This window comes from Falco cherrug, chromosome 2 (genome assembly GCF_023634085.1).
Source record: "Falco cherrug isolate bFalChe1 chromosome 2, bFalChe1.pri, whole genome shotgun sequence".
NCBI lineage: Eukaryota > Metazoa > Chordata > Aves > Falconiformes > Falconidae > Falco > Falco cherrug.
In genome coordinates, this window is record NC_073698.1 from 19307397 (window position 1) to 19315904 (window position 8508).

Below are 8508 nucleotides of genomic sequence, written 5' to 3' on the forward strand. Positions count from 1 at the left end.
AATTGCTTCTGAAGAGACAAAGCAGCAGCAATCTCAAGCCTGCTTCCCTGTCTTTTCCCAGGTTTTCCATGGCACTGATGCCATCTGTAAAGTCAATGAATGTGCTTTTTCTAATTTCATAGTCTTGATATTAGTGCTTTTGAAAAAAAAAATCCCCATTGCTGATAACTTCAGGTCGTGGCTGGGAGCTTTTTTATTTTCAAATTGAATTTCAGGCTACAGCGTTTTCACAATTGCCACTTTTATTTTCTCATGGAAAATATGAAATAAACTGCTAAATAAAATATTTTTTTTTTCTGGAATAAATGTGAAATCTGAATATTTTTCTTTTTGTATTGCTTTTGTATTGCTCTTCATACAGTTAAAGCTGTTCATTTAAAAGGCATGTGCAGAAAATCAATTCTGTTGGTTTGCACATGATAACATTTAATTCTGGTAAGATTGTTCATAATGTTTTCCAAAACCAATAATTACTAAAATTGTCTTTAAGTCTCCCAATAGCACAGGCTCTGAAAGATCTTTTCTAACATTACATTATTTTCCAAAATTATGGACACAGGTCTATAAGACCTGGATATTTGGCTGGGGAGTCACACAATCACAGAAGGGTTTGGGTTAGAAGGGACCTTCAGAGATCACCTACTCCAGTCCCGTACAGACTTGATTAGACAACTGCGTAAACTTTGTGCATCTGATAATTTTATTGTGTAAGATTTCTAGTGTATCCAATAAGTTTATTGGGGAACTTGTCCAGAGTTTTTGAAATTTGCTGTGTTTCACAAACTTCATTGGTTTAATCTGTTAAATAATTTCTGGTACATTGTAAAACAGTTGTCATTAACATTTTTTTAAAACTACAGTACCAGGAGTATTGCTCATATGTGACATTTTCTCAGTTTGATCTGTAGGGGAAAAAAATTACACTTTTTTTCCATCGAAAAACCCAAGAAGTATAACCAGCAAACCAAAAAGAACTTGAAGTGTAGATCCCATCTTCCCAGCCAAGGGCTTGTTTTGGCTGGAGATCCAGGGCAAAGTGATTGTGAATCCGTGGCAGGTGGCCACTAGACAACCCTTGACTTGTCTGTAGGATGACAGATTTAGCAGCACGTTGGATGGTGTCTCCAGTGCCCTTGAGGGCATGAGCCACCACAGGGACTTGTTGGTACCCACAGACTTGAAGGGGCTCGATACAGGATGGCTTGAGCAGTTAAGCAGTAAAAAGTATTGGAAATTAAAATGTTAAGAATAGGTTTAAAGGAAAGAGCTGTCAGTCTGAAGTCTACCAGCAAGGCAGTCAGCATTCAGGCAATTCATGGAGAAAACAGCCCAGTCCCAGCTGAGTGTGGATCAGATTGTCACTTCTCAATGGTACTTGTTCATGAAGAGTCAAAACGCCAATAGATCTAAAATTTACCCTAAACTATACTCAGTAATTTTTCCCCCAGCTGCTTGGTTAACTTGGAGGATCTTGGGCTATGAAAGTTGTTTTGTTGCTGTTTTTTACAGATATAATTCCCAGGAGCAAGGATTCAGTTGAAGAGTTAGTTCAAGGCTAATTCTTAGCACAGAGCTTCTGATCTGATGTGAGCTCAGTGTCCACCATGGGCACATGTTGCATTAGGAGGCAAAACTGTCGTCCTAGTGAAAGAAAAAAAATCTGAAAAGCTCTTCAGAGATCAAGACTGAGAAAGAGCAATAATAATTGTTAGGGAACCACTCAGCTGGAAAAATAGCCATGTTCATGAAGTCCATGATATTTAGTGTCTGAAGAAATTATGAATTTCTCTTCCAAGTTTTACCTTTTGAAGGTGCTTGTACCCCTTGAGAATCAGAAGCCAAAAGCCAGAAAAGGAATGCTGTGAATGCACGTCTCTTGTGAGTAACTGGATAGTTCTGGGTCTTTATCAGCTCTCCCAGCTAGTCAGTTTTGACAACTAATGGCCATTTAGTTTTTGCCCAAGTAATTTCCACAAATGCATTTTGGTTGAGCATGACTATCACTCATAGCTTTAGGTGTTTCTATAATGACACACTGCAGAGCTGTATCAGCCTGTTTTGTATGTGCTTTGGCAAGATCTGTCTTCATTTGGTGCTTCTTGGACAAGAGGTATCTTGCTTCTGGTGATGAGACTGGAATGGGTGGGAAGTGCCTGGACGGCCAGAGGGGTAAAAAAGGTAGTTGTAAGAAAATTTATTTCAAGGTATGATCTTTCAGCTAAGTTGTAATTATCCAACATTTTTCAAGATATACCCAGAAGGAGGAGAAAACGTAAGATCTCCAGTGGGAAGATGGGTCTCTTTGTTTTTCTGTCAGTCTGCATGAAGTATGTAAATATTCAGATGCTATCATTTGTCTTGGGAAATTAAGGAAATTAGAGTGGGAGGATTAAAGACGCTTTTAATCACCCCTGGCTCTGCATCCAAGGATTTTTTTCATGATTCATCTTCATCATGGGCAAGGAACTCCTCTTCTGGGCCTCAGAGGGTACGAGCTCCCCATCCGTGGCTACGTCGTTGCAGTTAGGTCCATGTGCCACTGCTGAAGGGTTGACTCAATACCTCCATTTGGGGATCTTAGGCTGGTTTAGTTGTCTGCATGTGGAGAGTCTGACATGGTGCACCTCTGCTCCCAGGGCTGTGTAACACCTCCCTGCCTGCACTGCCCTGCCTTGCCCTGCCCGTCGTGGGAGGCTGCAGCTCAGGGACGGTGTGCGGGCACGACAACAGCCTCGTGACCACTAAGGCACTGATACAAGATACGGTACATGTGTTCCTCCAACACCTCCTGTCTGGCAAAGTCCGTAACAGTGATGCGGGATGAGGGGTGATCTGAGGAGCCTTTACAGTTCATTTCTTTCCCTGTAATCTCTGGTGGCACCCATTTCCCCCCCCTCCCTTTATTTTTTTTTGGGGGGGGGTGGGCATTAAGAAAGGGTAATAATCACCTTAAGTCCAGCTCAGTACTTTACAGCAGCTCTTTCTGCTTCCTGAGGGTTTGCTGTGCCTGGGTGTGGTTTAAGGCAGTTTTACAGCTTATGTTTGATGGATCCCTATGCTCAAAATATTTACTGATCCCAGCTTTATCAGAGACTATGCAACCAGGTCCCTTAATACATGCTCTCTGCTTAATCTTTGCTGTTCACATGGAATTCGAAGCCCCACCCAAATTGACCTGTAATCTGTTGTTCTGTATTTTGTGCATTTTCAATTCATTTGTGAGGTGAGTGTGTGTGTGCTGCCTACTTGTTTTCCAGGTCAGGACAGTCCCCTTCACAGCAGAGACTCTTTCTGTCTTGGGAAATGATCTTTGGAAAGTGTCCTGAGAGCATATAAATATGATAGAGTTGGAAATAGAAATGTGACATTTATTTATTGGGCCATACATCAAGCAAAGAGTAAAAGGGGTAATACATTAATTGTGTTATTTAAATTTATTTAGTGGGTAATGCTGATGAGTGGTGATGACATTATTGGAAAGCTTTTGTTACAGGGAAGGATAAAAACAGAATTAATATCTCCACCAGGCAATTACTCTTAAAAATCACGGTTTGTCCCCTGTGTCAGAAGCTCAGAAGTTTGACGATGGAGCTCTTCATGGAGCCAAAAAGGAGGAACGTGAGAAAACCTGACCCTTGCTCTGTGCCAGGTTTCTCCCTGTGAAATTCCCTCTACCCACCTGCGCCTTGCTCTTACCTCTACAAGACCAAGAGAAGGTCACCCCTAGGCAGCTTGAGAGGTTCAAGGGGCACCTGCACACACAGCAGCCACCTTGGTAGTTCAAAGCAGGCTTTGCGTGGTTGGTGATGGCTGCTGCTGCCAATGAGTGGGCTGCAGCGCTTCTGCCAAAGGCGCCACTGCCTTTAGGCAGCCTCTGGGATGTGCAATGCACAAACCCCCTCCTATTTCACCTCACTACACCTAGGTCATGTCAAAAGGGTTTGTGTCTGCCCTCCAGTGTACTTCAGACAGTAAAACAGAGGTAACCATCATTAGAGCTGGTCCTTCTAAATCCCACCTAAAATGGGGTTTAACCTGGATTTCACCTAAAGGCACCTAAACTCCCCCTGAATCTTAGAGATGCACTTAGCCTCCTGTTTAGTCATATGCAGCATGACACCTGTTTCAGAAGATGTCTCCTTGACTGAACTTCAGTTTCCTCATGCCTGAAGTTGGGGGTGGTTGAACGCTGGGATGCCCTGCTCTGGGGGAAGGGGCTGGTCCTCTCTCACCTAAGTTCACTGCAGTCCACAGGGTTGCCTGTAGTTGTGAAAAAGCCTCTCACTTCTTTAACAGAGGTCCGCTATTTTCTTTAAGGGGTAGGGGGAGTGAATCCCAAGGAGGTGTTTTGCTATTCATTCCCTGCACAGTGGACAAGAAGGGGCAGCACCTCATGTAGCTGATCTAAATTGCTCTCTGGAGGCACCTGAGCTCAGTGTATGGTGAACAGGGAGAAGGAGAGGCTTAGCTGCATTTCTCCTGAACTGGTCTCCAGAAACAGTCCCCACAAACTGTGTGGAAGCCTTGGTGTCATGGTACCACTTGGTTGTACTTGGGAGTACCTTCTGATGTACCTCCATTCACCTGGCAGGCAGGTGGATGCACTTTTTAAAAAGAAATGATTCAGCAAAGGTGATGTGTATTTATGAAATGTTTCAATATAACTGAAACCCCTGCCTTCCAACAGAAAAATATTTTGGCCAAAAAGTCTCCACCCAGCTTTTTTTGCGATCTACATCACTTACACAGAGCACAACGTAACTGCTTAAGACAGCTCCGTAACCACCCGACACAAGCCTCGCATCTCCCTTTTTGCTTGCAAAGAGCTGTTCTCTAGTCACTACACCAGCAGTAACAATAATTGCCAATATTGCCAAGAATTTGCATTTCTGGTTATTCTAAAGCTTGGTATTTCAAATGAGAGACTTCAGTGAACTAATTAGCACACAGGCTCATTAAATGCTAAAAAATGCTTCTCACTAGGTAGATGGAGCATCCAGGCTGTTAACCCATTTCCCAAAGGCAAACACATCTCTGTCTCCTTAGGTTTTATTCAGAGCAATCTGAATCCTTTAAGCTGCATATGCTCAGGGAATGCCAGTTTACACCATCTACTGGCTTTTTGCACCCATACTGGGAGGTCTGGGTGCTGCCCTGGGGCCATCACTGTTGAAGCCCAGTGCTGCGGCAGCCTGGGGCAGGACTCGGGCACAGCCCGCTGCCAGGGGCGAGGGGCGGGGGGCTCAGGGGTGCACCCCTCCCTGCTATAACAAGCAACCTGCCTGCGCTCCAGCACAGGGACGGCGCTGCCAAAAACACCACGGCAAGCCAAGCTCAGCCTGCAGCCAGTGTGTGTCTGCGGAAGGAGAGAAAATCAAAGGGAAATTACAGCAGCTCTGTGCTCACGTTCTCCTCTCGCTCTTTCTCACAATGTAAAGAAATGGCTGCGGCTTTGTGTGGAAGTTAATTAATGATAGTAAATAATATTCCTTTGTGCTAGGAATGAATAGTGCCTTTTATTTGGGGATCTCAGTGTGCTTAATGCTCTGTATTTAATTCAGCTTCACAGCAAAAGCTAGCTGAATTATTCATTGCAAATAAATTATCTGAAGAATACAGTCCTTTTTTTTTTTTTTTTTTCTGTTTGTGAGCCCTGCCTGCTTTCTTTGATGCCCTTTTCATAGCCAGCAGTGTCTCTGCAACAATTTCAGCAATGAACCCACAGCGCATGGCTTGTGCTGTTTGCTCATTGTGAGAGTGTGTGCGCACGTGTCGGGGGTGGCAGGAGGGGGGGGGGGCAGCCTCCAGGTCTCACTAATGGTCTGAGCAAACCTTTGAATGGGAGAGAAAGAAATAAGCAATGCTGAGCATGTCCCTCATTTGTGCACACAGATGAATACACGCATATGCATATGTATATAGAGCTTTTCAGACACATGTGTTAGTGTTCATGGAGCGCCCAGACTCCAGTTAAGGCCAACTGCTTATGGTAAGTCTACAAATTAGGAATTTGTGGATTAAATCCTTCTAGACTGATTTTGGTATAAGGCTCAATGTTACCTACAAAACACATCCTCATTCTTCAGTGCAAGCATAGTGAGGCCCTGGCACAGGCTGCCCAGAGCAGCTGTGGCTGCCCCATCCCTGGCAGTGCTCAAGGCCAGGCTGGATGGGGCTGTGAGCAGCCTGGTCTGGTGGGAGGTGTCCCTGCCCGTGGCAGGGGGGTGGGACTAGGTGGTGATCTTTAAGGTCCCATCCAACTCAAACCATTCTATGATTCCATGATACCAAGAATTCCAGATAATTAGGCAAATAAAAACCTCTCCTCCACATCCTCAACCAGTAAAAAGCTCTGTATTGAAAAGCAGAGATTTCATAACTCCAAGCAAGCATGAACTCCATTGCTTCAGAAAAGGCAGCAGGATGCCCTGGACCAGGGTACACCGTAGTTGCAATTTCAGACAGCCTTCCATCAGCACTTTGCTGAGCGTGGCAGGTTTGAAACGAAGCCCTAGGATGCCATTTCCATGTGGGCAGAGCTCAGCCGTGAACTCACTGCTACCAGCAGGTTTGAGGTGCCAAAAGCTGACATGGACCCAAAAAGCTTTTTTGCCTAATTCACCTAGATGGAAATGCACAGGGTGTCACCTGTGCAAGGAAGCAAATGCCATGGCAGCTAGTCCCCCTCTCCCACATCCCTGAGTGGACTGCCTCCAGCTCTGATGCTGAAGGGAGGCTCTTCCCACGTGGATGGTCCCATCACTGAGCAGGTGCACAGGACAGCCTGGTCCTCACCTTCCCACCTCCAGAAAGAGTTGCTGCTCTCGTCAATTTTCTCAAAAACATTTGTTTCACCAGTATTTGATTTGTTTCTCTGTGTTCATGAGCAATGAAGCACCCAGATCTGGTGGCTACTGGGGAGCCTTTCAAGGACGGCTCCCTGTGGGGGATGTTAGAGCCTGGCTGGACACGGGCATTCCCTAGCCAACAGCCAGAACACTGGGCACATGGCAGTGTGCCCCTAAATCTCTAGTTGACGTCCCATGGTAAATGAACCGTGAATGAAAATCATGAATTTCCAAGCTTTTAACACAAAACTTTTGCCTGGTGTTTTTTGTTGTTGTTCTGTCTGTTTATTTCTTTTCAAGAATAAGTTCACCTTTGTAAGAAGGCCTTGTTTTTCTGTTTAAAAAGATCGTTCTATGCATTTTTTTTCCTTTGGAAATAGCTAAGCTGACAGCCAGACAGGTCTTAGGTGCATGTTTTTGTCAGTTCCTTGTAACCAATAACACCCACACAAAAAAAGCTGAAATCAAGCATCAGCAAGGGAACAGGCTGAATCCATAACAGCTGCGCTGACCTATTTTGCAATTACATTTGCTAAGAGGAAAATAAATCAAAGTTATCCAGCCTCCTGCCTCAAACCTGATGCATTATCCTGGGTTTCTTGGGTGTTTGCCTGAACACCTTCCAAGCGCCGAGTGAGGAAAGCACACAGACACCTTGGCTGGTGCCCAGCAGGGGCGTGGTGCTCAGGGGATGCAAGAGCCAGGTTCCCCATCCCCGGAGCCTCCTAAGTATGCTCCATTCCTGAAGTCCCTTTTCAGTACACCCATGTAGGATGTGAGACATTTTCATTTTTGTTTTGACTTGCAGATGTATGGAAATTCATGGTAAAATGGCTGTGTTTCTCCCCACAGGCTTGCCTGCAGGAGCCCACTCTGACCTGCTGGGTCTGGCACACACAGCCGTGTTGTACGGTTGAGTTATTCCAGCATCACCTGGGTAGGACGATCAAAGGAGGAGAGGCTGGTGGAAACAAAACCATCAGGGTGCTTGCAACAAAAGGATGGTGAGTTCTTCCAGTGAAGGTGACAAGCGTGATGTAGGGGCCACTTTGTCACTGGAAGTACAAGAAGTATCAGGGACTGGTGGCTTACACTGCTATTAGCTGATGAGTCCAGATGTGACGGACATTCCTATGAGGTAGATGATCTGCAAGTCAAGAGGCAGGTTCTCCCTCCAAGGGTAGGATCTAGTCCCTCCCACAGATTAGGCATATTCTTCATTTGTGACTTTGGGAGACTAATGAATCACTTCTCCCATAGGCAGGGCCAATGTTCCCTCTATAGGCATGGAGAGAAGAAAGTGGTCTTAAATCTCCTTGGAGAGAGCCCATGCTGAATTTAGATGTCTAAATATAAGTGGAGACTGTAGACCACGGTAGAATCACAGAACAGTTGGGGGTTGGAAGGCACCTTTAAGGGTTATGGGGTCCAGCCCCCCTGCAATAAGCAGGGACGTCTTTAACTAGATCAGGTTGCTCAAAGCCCCATCCAGCCTGAACTTCAATGTTTCCATGGATGGGGCATCTACCAGCTCTCCGGGCAACCCGTGCCAGTGGTTCACCACCCTCACTGTAAAAAATGTCTTCCTTAGATCTAGTCTAAATCTACACTCTTCAAATTTAAAACCATTACTCCTTGTTCTATCACAACAGGCCCTACT